Raw genomic sequence first — 16,485 nt, forward strand, 5'->3', positions numbered from 1 at the left:
AATATACTAAAACAGAGCAAATAGGACATCCATTGAAGTGAAAGATGAAGACATGCTTAGTGAAGGCCACCACATAAGCCCTGCTCATCATGTCATGTAGGTGACCTTGTGTCGCTGAAGGCCATGCCCACAAATCCAAGTCCTGGAAGATTTTAATGTGTTGGAAAGGCTTCCTGGCAATGGATTGTTCAGGAACCAGCTTTCCTAAGTATAGAGAGATTCACCATCTATAGGCTGGCCACTGGAGGATGAATTCTTTAACCATGGTAAGCTAGGAAACAGAAGATACAAAGTGGCCCTATTGTAATGGTAAGGATCCCACCTGTGACTTCCTTCCTGGCTATGCTCCTTTGGACTTACCCATCATGCCCCCAGGAGCCTTGTCATCCTGCAAGATCACATTAGCCTCACACACCTCATCAGTGCCCTGGGACCTCTCTGACCAGAGCGTAGACTAGAGAGAGTAGAGAACTCCTCCCCAAACTCCCATTTAACGAGGACACCCAAGCCAACCATCTCTTAATTTTCCATCTGGAAGCACTCCTTTGGACTTCTCCATCATGTTCTCAAGCCTGGTACCTTCCATTCTCCTTATTTTCCAGATTTTCATATTCCTTTTGCTTGCTGCCTCCCTCCACTAGATTGTAAGCTCCTTGAGGTCAAGGAGTGTCTGTTTCAGTTTTTTGTTTTTGTTTTTTTTCTTTTTGGCTAGGCAATGGGGTTAAATGACTTGCCCAGGGTCACACAGCTAGTAAGTGTTGTGTGTCTGAGGCCCAGATTTGAACTCAGGCCTCCTGAATCCATGTCCAGTGCTCTATCCACTATGCTATAGGACCAGGGCTCAAATCTTGTCTCTGACCCTTAGTAGCTGTGTGACCCCAAGCAAGTCCACCCTCTATGAACCTCTGTTTCTTCACTTGAAAAATATGTATAATAATAATGGTTCATTATGAGAAAAAGTAATCTGTAAATCTTAAAATGTCACATAAATTAGGGCTATTATTATCGGTTTTAAATAACATTCATGACAACGGTAGAAGAAATACTTTAAGGCATTATGTAAAAGTCAAATGGGTGGAAATAAGTGTTGGGACAGATGAGGAGAAGGACAAATCATTTCAATGGGGTAATCAGTGAAGGCTCTAGGGAAGATGGGCATTTAAGTTGAGTATTGATAGATCTGTAAGATTTGGATAGAGCAATTAAGTGTCATGGTGGATAGTGCTGGAATCAGGAAGGCTCATCTTCCTGAGTTCAAATCTAGCCTCATACATTTAATAGCTTTGCAACTCTGTGCAAGTCACTTAACTCTGTTTGCCTCAGTTTTCTTACCTGTAAAATGAGCTGGAGAAGGAAATGGCAAACCACTCCAATATCTTTGCCAAGCAAACCCCAAACGGGATCACGAAGAGTTGGACCAGACTGAAAACAACTTGATAATCATTTAAGATCAATTGAGTCCCAACAAGGACCAATCTTTTCTCTCTGAGTGAACTAATAATACCCCTTCCTGTGTCAGCAAGGAAGATATTGAAACCAGATGAAACTGACCAGCATTCCTTGTTTGTGATCACTAAGGATGCCTGGGACCAGACATTGTCTCGAATAGTGCGACTTTTCTTATCTTGGTACCCTATTGACATATGTTACGTAGGGGAATTACAGATATCCTGGGACTATAATTTCAGTTGACACTTTGTTACTTCTCTTGTCTTATTGTATGTACAACCTGTTCAACTAAGAAACTTCCTTTCCCATGCTATATGTTAAAAACCATATGATGGCTATTTTTTCTTTTGAGTAACACAGACATCCTGAGTAAGGGTTTAAATGTCCTCCTAAAATTGCTTGGTTCAGTCAGAGTTAAATCTCTGGCTCCATGTACATGTCTTTAACTTAAGGGAATAAACAATATGAATTTACTTATCACCTAGCTTGTTGCCTCTTTAACCAACTTTCAATCGACAAACTCAACACAATGAAGAAGATTTGGAAAGATGAGCACGAAGGGGAAGAACATTTTGAGGGTAGGGATAGGGATGGGAGAAGAATGAGCTTATTGGTATTTCTTTACCTGGAAGAGGAACTTGGAAAGTCAAGGTAAAGTGTGATGGAATGAGGGTGGAGAAAGCCAAAAGAGGAAGAAGAAGCCCTCAGGGAAAAACACAGGCTGTCACAGATTCATTGTCCTACTGCAGCTGCTTCTTTCACCCCAAAGTGCAAGCATAATCAGGGGGCACTTGAAGTTTAATGCAGATTGGGTTTCACCACAGGTGAATTCAATATGCATGTCCCCACATCTGTTTCATCTGTTATAATTAGGGTGATTGTTATAACAATGATGAGCACAATTATCATTTAGAATCAATTTACTCCTTCTGCAAGGACTCCAACACTAACCTGAATTTAAATAAACCCTGCCACTTAGGTAGCATTAGCAAATACCTATTTTTTTCTGTCTTTTTTATGACCTGGTGACAAAAGTTCACCAGAAGTAAGAAACAAAAAGAAATCTAGAATGATTTTCTTTCTTGGCTCTGTAGCCACTGGAGACTTGGGAGGGTTAATGTCTTCTGCACTTTTCATTAGCTCTCAATTATTTACACATATGTCACAATAAGAAGTGCATTAGGCCCAGCGAGGAGCTGGTGTCAAAACTCTATTAAGATATGCTCCGGCAAAATGTAGCTTGGAAATCGAAAGGGTTACCATGGGAGTTTACAGCTTCTTCTTGATTAATTTAGCCCACAAGTTGTCATCTGGTTTTATAAATATGATAACCACAAATGCCACCGAATTAACAGACTAAGGAAGATATCGAAACTCTATGAAAGGATCAGCTTCTGCAGGACGGAGACTCAGAAAATCCTTCTGGTCCAGCTCATACAATTCTTGTTTGTTTCTGAAACACACACACACACACACACACACACACCCCCCACACACACACACACCCACCACACACACACACACACACACACACACACACACACACACACACACACACTATTTACAGATCACATTCCCTCCTGTGTTCTGAAGGCAGAGCACCTTCCATACTCTCACTAGCACTAGCACTAATGGAAAATTCTTTCAAGCAGTGGGAATAGGCTAGGTAATCATTCACTCTTCAATGGCCAAGAGAAGAGAAGGATTAGGGGGACTGTGACAGCTGTCTTCAAGTATTTGAAGGGCTGTCAGAAAAAAGAGGGATGAGAATTGTTCTGCTTTTCCCCAAAGGGCAGAACTAACAGCAATGAATAGGAGTTTTAAATAAGTAAATTTATATTTAACATAAGGAAAATCTTTCTAACAAGTTGAGCCATCCTAAAGTGGAACTGTCTGCCTCTGGAGGTTAACAATGCTCTCTCCCTCACTGGAGGTATTCAAGCAAAAACTGGATGACCAAGGTATTTTAGGTATAGGTAAGATCAGATGGCCTCTGAGATTCCAGCCCTCCATTTCTGTGATTTTAGTAGGCAATTTGGTATTTAATACTTTAAAGAAAATAAATATGATCATCAGTAGAGTATAAGCTCTTTGTGTTAGAGGCTGCACCGTTTTTCATTTTTGTATCCCCAGGATCCAGCACAATGTCTAACACATAGTAGGTGCTTATGTAAATGTTTGCTTAATTGAAAGACAATAAGTGCTATTCACATACTATGTTTTAGAAATTATATGAGCAAGGGGGCAGCTATGTGGCACAGTAGATAGAGCACCAGCCCTGAAGTCAGGAGGACCTGAGTTCAAATCTGGCCTCAGACCAAACACTTGACACTTACTAGCTGTGTGACCCTGGGCAAATCATTTAACCCCAATTGCCTAAAAAAAAATTATATGAGCAAGAACTTAGGGGCAAGCATACTATGTCAGCACCAAGAGAAAAGTTAAGAAAAGTATAGCATACTGTACTTGAGGTAATAATAATAACAGCTAACATTTATAGTGGGTAGTTAGGTGGTGGAGTGGACAAATTGTAGGACCTGAAGTCAGGAAGACTTATCTTCCTGAGTTCAAATCTAGCCTCAAACACTTACTAGCTGTATGACCCTGGATAAGTCACTTAATCCTGCCTCAGTTCCTTATCTGTAAAATGAGCTAGAGAAGAAAATGGCAAGCTACTCTAGCATCTTTGCCAAGAAAACTCCAAATGGGGTCATGAAGAGTTAGACAGGACTGAAACAACTGAAGAACAAAAATATGCTAGGCATTTTACAAATATTGTGACATTTGATTCTCACAGCTGGGAAGTGGGTGCTATTATTATCCCTGTTTTATAGATGAGGAAATTGAGGCAAACAGAGGTTAAGTGACTTGTCCAGAGTTACACAACTAGTAAGTGTCTGAGGGTGGATTCCAGTGCAGGTCTCTTCCTGACTCATAGCACTCTGCCTCCTAGCTGCCTTATAAGAGGGGAGGTCATTGCAGACAATGAGAGAAATTAGAATTACTCAACTCCCATTTTTCTTGTTTTCATTACCAAGGAGAGTTAAAATTTGTTGCAACATTGGGCAACTTATCTCATCTCTTTGGGCTTCAGTTTCCTTATCGATTAAATGTAGAGTTAGACTAAGTAATCTCTAAGGGCATTTCCAGCTTTAAATTATATGCACTAAGTAAATAAATAAAAGTTGTGTGAACTATGATTAAGCAAATATTTAAACCCAAATAAGTGAGCAGAAGGTAAGAGTGCATATAGTTGCCCCCCAGTGAATTCATGTTACCTAGCCCAGTGTAAGGAAGGTAAATTTTAGTGTGTGTAAAGTCGATTTTTTGTTATTCTTTCTTAGAGTTTTCTTCCCAGGATCCATAGCCATAACAATCTCTACTTCCCAGGTGTTAGATATGAGTTTTCATGATGATGGTTCAAAACAGTTTCTTACCATGCTTGTGCAGTAGAGACAGGGATGAAGTGATATAAAATTGTGAGGCTATTGCTGGCAATATGCCTTCTTTGTTGCCCTATAAAGCAAAGTGGGCACTGGTCAGTGACTGGGAACCCCTATATGGGTGAATGTGCAGGTTGAATGCCATGTGTGCCTTGATTGCCCCCCAGCAAAGCTTGGGAGGGGAAATCTGTATGTTTGCCTCAACCAGCCCCCTTGATGCTTGAGGGGATTTAGGGAAGATCCAGATGGAGGGGTAGTTGCCCCCCTTCACTCCGGCCCCTGTGAGAAGAGTTGTTAGGGAATGCTGTAGGAGTTGGTCAGCAAACTCCCTTCAAAAAGACTAGACTGGAATAAAGTAAGCTTGTTTAACCCCTTATTATGACTCCATTCCTGTCTTCCTGTCTGACCAGATCAAAAGGAAACCTGCTAATGAGAGAGGTGCTAGAAGCCCTCCTGTGTCTCTTTCCTAAGAAATGGCGTAGTTGGCGTGTTTATTTTTACAACACCCAGGCAAATTATATCCCAAGCTTATAACATGATTTGTGAATGATATGGCCAAGTTCCTCTCAGTGATCTTTTGGGAGTTACAGATGACAGAAGCCTTGTTATAAGGCTGAAGTTTGCCAGACTTCATTGCAATTTTCAAAAAAGAAGAAAAGGTAACAATTTCAAACTAATAGGTGCATATACAGAAAACAGAGCCATACATATTACAAACCATTAATTAAGAGCTTCTTGTGCATGAAACAGAGAAAAGCAAGGCAGCCCCTGCTCTCTAGGAGCACACTTTTGAATGGGGGAAGCACACGTATAGGAGGTTTCAGCTGAAAAATCAGAGGGAAAAGACTAATGGTCCTTAGGGTTCAGTTGTGAAGCTGGATGTAACAAATTCATCTTTTTTTCAGGTCACTTCCATAGCCATAAGTAATGAACTATGGGATGGTGCCAAAGACTTTGGTGGTAAGAACTTTCTTTTCTATGTCTTCAGTAGCAATGCCTGCTAAATTGCCAGATCACATCCCCCCTAGGGTTACTCTCCTGGACTACGGCTTCAGGGATTAGGATGGAAGCAGATTCCGAGGTTTGGTAGGTGTCTCTGTTTCCAGGGCCCTTGGACTCACCTATCTATCTATAGTGTTAGTGGTAGCTGGAATGACAGGTCCTTCTCCTCAGGGGTTGATTTCCTGTGAGGCCAGACTGGAAGCAGAGCTTGTGGTCAGTGGAAAACATCATAGAATTGGACAAAAAAAAAAGAAAAAAAAAGGACCAAAACACATCTATTCCAGTGCCCTCATTTTACAGATGATGCAATTGAGATCCAGAGACATTGTGATCTGGGTTCAAAATAATCATAAATGAGTTAAAAAATTACTTTGTAAATATATAGGTTGGGAGAGATGTGGCTAAAAGATAACACCTAAGGGCAGGTAGGTGGTACAGTAGATAGAGCACCGGCCCTGAAGTCAGGAGGACCTGAGTTCAAATCCAGTCTCAGACCAAACACTTGACACTTACTAGCTGTGTGACCTTGGGCAAGTCACTTAACCCCAATTGCCTAAAAACAAAAGCAAAATAAAAGACAGCACCTGTATAATTTTTTTTGGTGAGGCAATTGGGGTTAAGTGACTTGCCCAGAGTCACACAGCTAGTGAATGTCCACTTAGCTGCCCTATTTTTTAAATAATTTTTTTAAGAGGAGCACCTATAAAATGAGGTTTGAGAATTTTAGTGAACCGTAAGCTCAATATGACTAAGCATTGTGACATATCAGCTTAAAGAGTCCATTTAAATCTTAAACTGAATTAGTAGAAATAATTTTGAAAGAGGCAGATTATAATCCTGCTACACTCTTCCCCAATCAGGCCATATAAGATGTATTACATTCGGTCTTAGATGTTTTGTTTCAGCAGGGACCTTGATAAGCTAGATTGCAGACAGAGGAAGACCGCTAGGATGGTGACAGTGGGTGGGGGAATTTGACACTATATTATATGAGTATAGGTTAAAGAAACTGAAGATGTTTTACCAAAAGAAGTGAATATGGATAACTGTCTGTCTTTAAATATTTGAAGAGCAATAATATGAATGACTGATCAGTTTTGCTTGACCCTCAAGGAAATAAGGAGAACCAATGGGTAGAAATTTCAGGAAAACATTTCTGAGTCAACATAGAGAAGATGTTCCTAACAAGTGAAGTCTTTCAAAAAACTTGAATAAGGCTGCTTTGAGAAAATAGTCACTTCCTTGGCCCTGGAGGACTTCAGTTAATCAAAGGGACTCAATCTGGGATCTGTGAATTTATCTTTTGAAAAAAATGTATTTTGATAACTATTTCTGTAAAATTGGTTTCTTTTGTAATCCTATGTATTGTATGCATTTAAAGACATCATTCTGAGGAGGTGTCTACAGGGTACACCCTACCACCAAAGTCAGGGATGTGCTGATAAACGTTTAATAGCTTTATCAATACAACCAATAAACAATAAATCAATCCCTGATTTGTAGTGTTTACTGATTTCTAAGGTGTAAGTGCACACATTGAACATTTAATAATCAGTTCTTAAGGCCTATATGAGTTGACTCCAACATACTCCTGGGTTTAAGACACTTAAAAAAATAAAACCCATGAATCTGAGGCTGGATGGCCACTTGTCTTGTATGTTTGAAATGGGATTTATAACTTTGATCCTTTTCAACTCTCCTGGCTTATGATTCTCTTCACGAGACCAGTCTATTTACCTGTGGAGGCTAGCCTTAATGCAAATGATGATAGCTGACACATATACATCACTTCAAAGTTTTCAAAGCACAGTTGACAGATACCCTCCTTTGGGCCTTTGACAGCCCTGTGAAGTAGGTGCTATAGGCATTATTATTGTGGCTCACAGAAGTTATATCCTCGCTCAGCACCATATAATTAATGTCAGAGGATAGATTTTTTTTTTATTGACTAACCACCAAGAGTTCTTTACAGTACACCACATGGCCCTGAAGGGAAAACATAAGGAAGGAGCAGGTAGGCTTTTTCTAGAGTTTTCTACAGGGAGGGAGAGAGGGAACATGCATTTATTAAGCATCTACTATGTGCTTTACAAATATCTCATTTACAGCAGACCACTTCCTCAGAGTCTCAAAATGGACTGAGAAATTCAGAGACAATAAGACCCTACTGTGTCTTTAGTTGAGTTTTAAAAGTGCATGTAATTTCATCAGACTAAATACAACATTATAGGTACTCCTGAAACAAGGGGTCTTCTGTGCATGCGTTAGATCCTAGAAGACAGCATGAGAGCCAGAACTACCCAGACAACTCTTTTACGTGGTCTGATGAATATCAACACTGAAGGAGGTATAAAACTGATAAATTATATGGTCACTAAAATTCTTCAGTGCTCTGGAGAGCAGTGCAAAGAGAAGTAGGCAGTCAGTCAGTAAACATTTATTAAGCACCTACTATGTGCCAGGAACTATGGTGAGTATGAAGGATACAAAGAAAGGAGCTTGCTTTTGGGGGATACAATATGGGCAGTATTATGTACAAACAATATATATACCAGCTAAATTGAAAATAACCAATGGGAAGAAAGCATTAGCATTAAGGTGAATTGGGAAAGGCTCCCTGCAGAAGGTGAGATTTTAGCTGAGACTTAAGGGAAGCCAAGAGGTAGAGATGAAAACGGAAAGCATTCCAGACATGGCAGATAGACATTGAATATGCTTAGAATTGGGATGTGGAGTGTCTTCTTTGCGGAACAAAAAAGATGCCAGTGTCACTGGATTAAGAAAGAGAGGTATAATACATAAGAAAACTGGAAAGGTATGTGTGCGTGTCTGTGAATGGGAGGGGCGGTGCAGGTTATGAAGGGCTTTGGATGCCAATCAGAGGATATTATATTTGATCCTGGAGATGACAAGGAGCCACTAGAGTTTACTGAGGGGAGGAGGGGTCACAGTCAGGTCTGCACTTTATTAGGGGTAAAGCTCTCCAAATACTCCCTTTTATAGATGAAAGTGATAATTTCTATGTATATCAAGGCTTTGGCAGGAATCTGTCACTTATATTTTGAAAAAAGTGGAGAAATCCCAGAAAAAGGTGAGAAATCACACTACAGATAAAGCTCCTCAGGACCCTCCCTCTCTTCTCATCTTCAACAGTTAATGGGTTACACACATGACACAGAAAATTGAACCATTTAGTTCCAGCAAGTATGAAAAACAAGGGAAACTTTTTCAAGGGCCTGTAAGAAAATGAGCTATGCTAGTATTTCTACCAGTTATGTAACAGCAACATTACTTGTAACTAACTATCCATAAGCCAGATCTCCTGCACCAATGCAGGATAGTTTTTCTAATAAAGGTGAAAGCAAAAAGGTAGGGAGAATATATCACTACTCTTTAGGTTAGGTGACTCACAGAATCCCAAATTTGGACAAGACATTGGAGGTGAGACCCATTGAATTTCTTCTACAGCATCCTAAGTGACTGTCTAGGTTTTAGTTTAAGACCTCCAGAAAAGGGGAACCCACTGCCTAGAAAGATAGTTTGTTCCATTTCTTCTCAGTTCTTATTGTTACAAAAATTTTTCTTAGATCTAAAAGAAAGCCAGCTCTCTGAAATGTCTATACATTGTCCTTTGGGGCCAAGGAGAATAAGTGTGATGTCTTTTCTCCCCAGCAAGTCTTCAAATACTGAGGATAATTATCACGCTCCCCTGGAGGCTTCTCTTCTCCATGCTAACCATTCTCAGTTCCTTTAACTGAATTTCATATGGCTCAGATTCCAAGTCCCCTTTGCATGCTGATTGCCTTTCCTTGGACACATTCTAACTCATCATTTCCTTCCTAAGCTGTGGCCTCTAGGCTAGAAGAGGCAGCTGTGAAGATGTGATCGACCAGAGAACACTGGAACTAGTACCTCCCTTTTTTGGTGATACCATACCTTTTTTAGATTACGAGCTAGCTTGTCTAATTTCTATGTCCTGTTGATAACATATGAGCTGGATGTCTTCTAAAGCCCCTAGGTCTTTTTCATATGAACCACCATCTAGCCACCTACTCCCACCTCAAACCTCTAATTGTGCAGTTTAAAAATCTGAATGTATAACTTTATGCTTCTCCTTAGTAAATTGCATTTTGTTAGATTTGCATCACCATTCTAGCTTTTTGAGATACTTTCAGGATTCTGACTTTTTCATCTCTAACAAACAGTCTCAGTATTTGCAAATTGGATAAGCAAGCTACCTGTGGTTTCATCCAAAGCATTGACAAAAATGTTGAGCACAGAGCCAGATACTAATTCACAGAACCATAAGATCGTAGATTTGGGGGCATTCCACAAGAGAACTCCTGTCAAGTTGCCATCAAGCCCTTAATAACTTAGTTTTTGGATGTGGTCATTCAACTAGTTCCAAATCTACTTAGGGACACTATTATGTAGCTCACATCACTCCATCTTGTCTATCAGGATAGATGAGGGACTTTGTCAAATGTTTTCCTGGAATATAGTAATATTATGTCTATAGAATTCCCTTGATCTTCCAGTGTTATAACCCTGTCAAGATATAAAATGAGGTTAGTCTGATATAAGCTATCGTTGATAAAGCCATGCTTGTTTTCAGTTGTTACTACTTCCATTTCTAAATCCTCCCAATCACTTGAATTATATATTCTAGAATTTTTGACAGGAATCTCAGAATTATAGAACCTAAAAGGTGGAAGGGACCTCAGAGATTAGGTACTCCAAACCATATCATCAAATCAAACTCACCTACTTATAGTTTACTGACTGTTTGCTTCCCTTTAAAAATGTGACACCATTTGTATATCTTCAAATCTGCACCATCTCTTCTGTTCTCCAGAATATTTCAAAAATCACCAAAATTGTAGCTCAATAATCACACTTACAGAATGACCATAGTAAATAGAGGGCTAGACTTGGCATCAGGGGTCCTGGGTTCAAATCTCACCTTTCCATTTCCAACTTTCTAAAATGGGAGGAATATAATATAGGTAGAAAAGCTCTTTTTGTTTCAGGTTGATCTCTTTCCAAGAAGAGAAGATGAAAAGCCTAGATGAATGCTTCTCTATACTCCAGGATATCAGAGAGAATGTGGTGATCTTTGAAAGAGTGCAGGGAGTGCTTCAAAGAGAAAAACAAAAGTAAACAAAAATAATCCAAGGAGTCAGAGGAGAATCCCAATTCATGTGAGGAGATGGACTGTGAAAGAATGACACAAAGAAGGAATGACATCCCTGGCTTCATTCAAAGCATAGCTCCAGTTCCACCTTCAACAGGAACCATTTCCTGATCATTCCAGTTAATAGCAGTCTTTCCCTCTTGAAATTATTTAGTATTGTATTTATATTTACTTCCAATATACTACTGTCCAAGATTTGAAGTATTAGAACAGTTTCCTGTCTGTGCTGGCAGATTAGCTTTCCTCACCAGGAGTTCCTTGTGAAATTACAGATCCAGATCAGAAAATAATGCCTTCACATCCAAAACTGCAGATTAACCCCTTGTGTAAATGTTATACTCCCTCCTCCTCCCTGCCCCCCCCGTACCATGTAAAATATTTGAGAGCTGGGACTGTTTTTTCTCTCTTTTTAATTATACCCACAGCATCCAACACAGTGTCTTGCACTTAACGCTCACTTAACCAATGTTTGTTGAATTGAAGTCAAGAACAACTGACATTTACATATAACCTCAAAATTTGCAAAACACTTTGCAGAACAGATATACTGTCTATCTGATCTGCACGATCATCCTATGAGTTAAGCATTAAATATATTAGTATGCCTATTTCACAGATGAGGAAATTGAGGCTCAAGGAGATTTAGTGATTTGTCTATGTTTGCATAGATAGTAAGCACCAGGGTTAAGATTCACAGCCAGGTCTGTTCTGATCCTAAATGCATCATACCTTCTGTTGTATGTCATGCCATTCACAGAGTGCCAATGGACTTTTTGAACTATGTAATATTTATGAGACCCTTCCCATAAAGGGTGGAGATGGACTCTCTGAGAAAAAGAAGGCAGATTCTCTAGTGCCTAGGAATCATGCTGAGGTCCACAGGCGCCACCAGGAAAGAGCCAATCTATTATTGGTCAGGGGAGGAAGAGATGAGAGATATTTGACCCTGTTGAGGAGGACTCTTGTAATCACAGATTGACCTGACATCAAATCTCATGACCCCTTTGTAGCAGGAGGCTGCTGGCAGCTGTTCTAACCTCAGGTATCAGGTGATGTAACAACTTGCACAACAATATGACAACAACAACAACAACAACATGTATATAAATCTATGTGTCAGGCACTATGATAAGCACTTTACAATTATTATCTCATCTGATTGTCACAACAATCCTGGAAGGTAGATGCTATTATTATTCCCATTCTGCAAATGAGGAAACTGAGACAAACAGAAATGAAGTGACTTGTCCAGGATCACACAATAAGTATTTGAGATAGGATGTGAACTCTGGTCTTCCTGATTCCAGGCTCAGCAATCTATCCACTGTGCCACCTAGTGGCCACCTGCTAGCAAATGACTGACCCTACACAAGCAATTTATTTAGCTTGGAAGAGTCGAGTTAACAACCAAAAAAAAGGTAAGAATACATGCTGGTATTTCTGGCTCTGGTCCACTTGAGTTCAGTTGAACATCAAGATCTTCCTTCGCTTTCTTTGTTCTTCAGAGAAAATGTTTGAGTGATGACAAATGTTATTAGCACAGAATAGAGAATCCTCCAGATTAAAGAAAGTGTGAAGCTACCTGAGAGGATGCTTTTTTTTTTTCATATAGGGTCAGAGGATGTCAGGGACCATGTCACCAGTTCAGAATCTACAATTATGCAAGAATCAAAGGTGTTATTGGTCAGCAACGTCCCCTAGTGTCTGTGTGGTTTGTTGTATCTGTTCCATAGATCCCTTGAAATTTTTTTCACAGACGCTGCTCAAAGTTAGGTAATGTACATATGCCTGGCTATATAGCCTACTGTAATTATCTACTTTTGGCGATCCATATGAAGATGAGTGATATCACCAGAAAGAACCTAGAAAGTATTGCTAGGACTTGTGAAATATTGCTCAAGAAACTGAAGATTAACATCTGCAGGATAAGGTGGTATTTTTATCACTGTTAATTACTGAAGGTTGAAAATTCAGAAGATAAAGAAAGATCTGGAAAATGAACAGTGGGCTTGGGATATAACATCTGAGAAAAACGTTTGGATTTCTGAATCATTGGTCAATCACTCAATGAGCATTGATTAAGTACTTTACCTTGTGCACAGGATGAAGATATAGGAATAGTGGTCTGTTGGCCAGGTGTGGAGTGTACTTAATGATCAGGCCATTCAGTAGGGTGGACAGAGTGCTGGACTGGGAATCAGAGGACTTGGGTTTGAATCCCTTTATTATATGTGGGAACCCAATAAGTTATTTAAGCTCTCTAAGCCACCATTTCTTGATCTGTAAAATGGGGTGGTTGGATAAGATGGCCTCTTACCTTCTTGTTCTAAAATTATGATCCTATTTCTGGTGAAAATAGATTTTACTGAAATCTTATGAGTGAAATTACACATATACACACACAGAGCTAATCTTAAAGTGCAATTGTTATCTGATAAAGATATCTTTAAACTGCAAAAGGAGATAGAGGGGGAAAAGTTTCATACATATTTACCAAGTGAGATACTAGAGAGTAGCAATTGTAGCAAAGGAAGAAACATCAGTGGATAAGAGGAGGCAAAATTCATGAGGAAAAATAATGATCTTAGTTGTCTGTGTACAAAAGCATGAAGTATGGGCAGTAAATGTGGTAAATTAGAAATCTTAAAGCAAGGAGGTAAATTCAACCATAATTACTGTGAGTTGGTGGGATGAGAGTAATGTCTAGAATATGTCTATCAAAACCTATACCTTGTTCTAAAGGAAAAGATTATATGAAAGAAATAGTGGATTAGTGATACATTAAGTGGTAGGTTAAGGGCATGTAAGCATGTGAGGAAAGTCACAAACAAGATGAAGAATGGAAACATAGTAGATAGAGCATATGGGTCACCTCAGGACTCCTGCCTTGCTATTCTCCAAGTCACTGAACTCTTAGAATTTCTGATCCTTTCTATTTGTCTTGCAGCTGCACTTTCTTTTATGTGTTGCCTCCTTTAATTAGAGTGTGAGGTCCTTGAAAAGAGGTACTTACTCTTTATTTGCACTCCTAGCACTTGGTAAGTACTTAATAAATGATTTTTCATTCATTCATTCAATGCATGTTGAAATAGAAGTGATAGCATGGTGGAAGTATGGTACAAGTTAAATAAAAGGAAGAAGTGAATGGTTAGTTTGAGAAAATAATCACAAATGTGGTCTGGAAGCATGATATAGTTATTGATTGGGGAACTTTAATTACCCGCATATCTGTTACAGGTTTTGTTGTTCAAATTAGAACAACTGACAAATTTTGGGTTTGTCTTAATCATAATTTCATCCTTTAAAAGATGGAGGCAAGCATTCTATATTCTGGAACAGTAGATTTGAGGATTCAGGGAAAGGATAAGCTTGACTTAAAATTCTATAGAGTTGTCAGTCCTAGAAGCATGGAAAGCAGTAAAGAATGACTTTTTTTTTTGGGCTAAGCAATGGGGTTAAGTCACTTGCCCAGGGTCACACAGCTAGTAAGTGTTATGTGTCTGAGGTCGGATTTGAACTCAGGTCCTTCTGAATCTAGGGCTGGTGCTGTATCAACCGTGCCCCTTAGCTGCCCCAAAACTGACTTTCTGATATCACAAACACTAATATTTTAGTAGTAAAGAGAGAGGGAGTTATCTTAAGAGGCCATTACAGATACACATAGAATGCACTGTCCAATTTAGATTAAAAAAAAAAAAAACAACAGTTGTAGAAGATGGAAGAAAGGCCAAATAACTGAGAATGAATTAAAAAAGAAGAGACATGATCCTGTAAGAATAGGATCAGGAACATTAAAGCTCAAAATGGATTGAAACTGGTGCTGAATGTAAAGGGAAACAAAAAATACTTTTTAAAAAGAGGTTTTGGGAAAAGTAGGATGAATGAAGATGCAGTCCATCTTCAATTTCATGAGGGTGACATTCCTATCAAATGGTACAAAAGTAAAAAAAATCATGAATGCTGATGGATTGAATGTATGGGAAATGGGGGAGGGTCAGGTTCTTATGACCACCACAATTTGCAATATTTTACTAAAGTGCTGAAAATATGCTTTTCTGTATACAATTTTTTATAACACAACATTAATTCTGATAATATGCAATTTTCCTAACATAACCATGAAGCAACTCACAAAAAAATAAAATTGGTAACATGCAAAACATATTTTCTTTGCTAGTTATTCCCTAGAGTTCTGTGACCTTTTGTGCTAATATCTCAATTTAAAAAAAAAAGCAAAACATTGATTTCAGACAATACTCACTTTTTTTGCTTTTTTATTTTGGTGAGGTGATCGGAGTTAAGTGACTTGCCCTAGTAAGTGTTAAGTGTCTGAAGCTGGATTTGAACTCAGGTCCTCCTGACTCCAAGGCCAGAGCTCTATTCACTGCGCCACCTAGCTGCCCCAATATTCACTTTTTATAATAAATAAAATCTACAATAATGTAAATACTTTCCATCTTTTTTTTCTGATATAATCAATCATCAATTCATTAACACCAAGCTCCAGGCAGACAGCAGCTGGAGAAATTCCAGCAGGCAGTTTTTCTAACATTGTTATGATCTCACTAAGTCACATCACCAATTTCGCACACTTGGGCTTAGAGCCCAGAACACTTGCCCTATGCTTTGTGGACATAACTGCAACACAGAACTTGAGTTTTAAAGGCAAACAATGAAAATATGCAATTCATGCATGGGGAGCTCTTTACAATGGTAGGGTGAGCAAGACCAGTGAAACACTTAGGATACCAACTGCCCCACAAACTTGAATCCATCATGCTTCTCATTTTTTTTCTGCACTGTTCATAGCCAATTGCCAACATGAAAGTGAAAATTAAGTTTGTAATAAAATCACAGGAATGCTTGACGTTCCAAAAGTTAAATACAAGAATGTGGAATATTGACTGTATAGGTCTGTTTCTCAGGGCAGATAGGTAGATATTGGTGGACAACAGAGAAGTTGGCTTCCATTCTGCCCCCAACCTTACAAAGAGTGGGAAGGGCAGATGAAAATGGTGGACAAGGAACTTGGAGGAGATGTGGAGTTCACTGAGATGGCCTTAATGAATTTAAGTTGTAGGCATGCACAAACTAAATCCAGGATGCTGAAGTCACTAAAGTGACTGCTGAATCTTTGTAAGTGATCCTTGCAAAATTATAGAGCCCAAGGAAGATGCTAGAGGAATGAAGATAGGTAAAACATTGTCTGAATTAAAAAAATATTAAGGGAAAAGGAGGACTTTTCACACACTAGAAGGGTGTTTGACTTTGATTTCTGGAAAATGTCTAGAACATATTAATAAAAGTATGGTCCTAAGGTAAGACAAGTGTTACATAGGGTATCACTAATATAAACCTGAAGAGGAAGCTGTGTATCCAAAATCTCTAGAATTGTAC

Source organism: Phascolarctos cinereus, unplaced genomic scaffold, assembly GCF_003287225.1.
Source record: "Phascolarctos cinereus isolate Bilbo 61053 unplaced genomic scaffold, phaCin_HiC Scaffold_726;HRSCAF=1367, whole genome shotgun sequence".
Lineage (NCBI taxonomy): Eukaryota > Metazoa > Chordata > Mammalia > Diprotodontia > Phascolarctidae > Phascolarctos > Phascolarctos cinereus.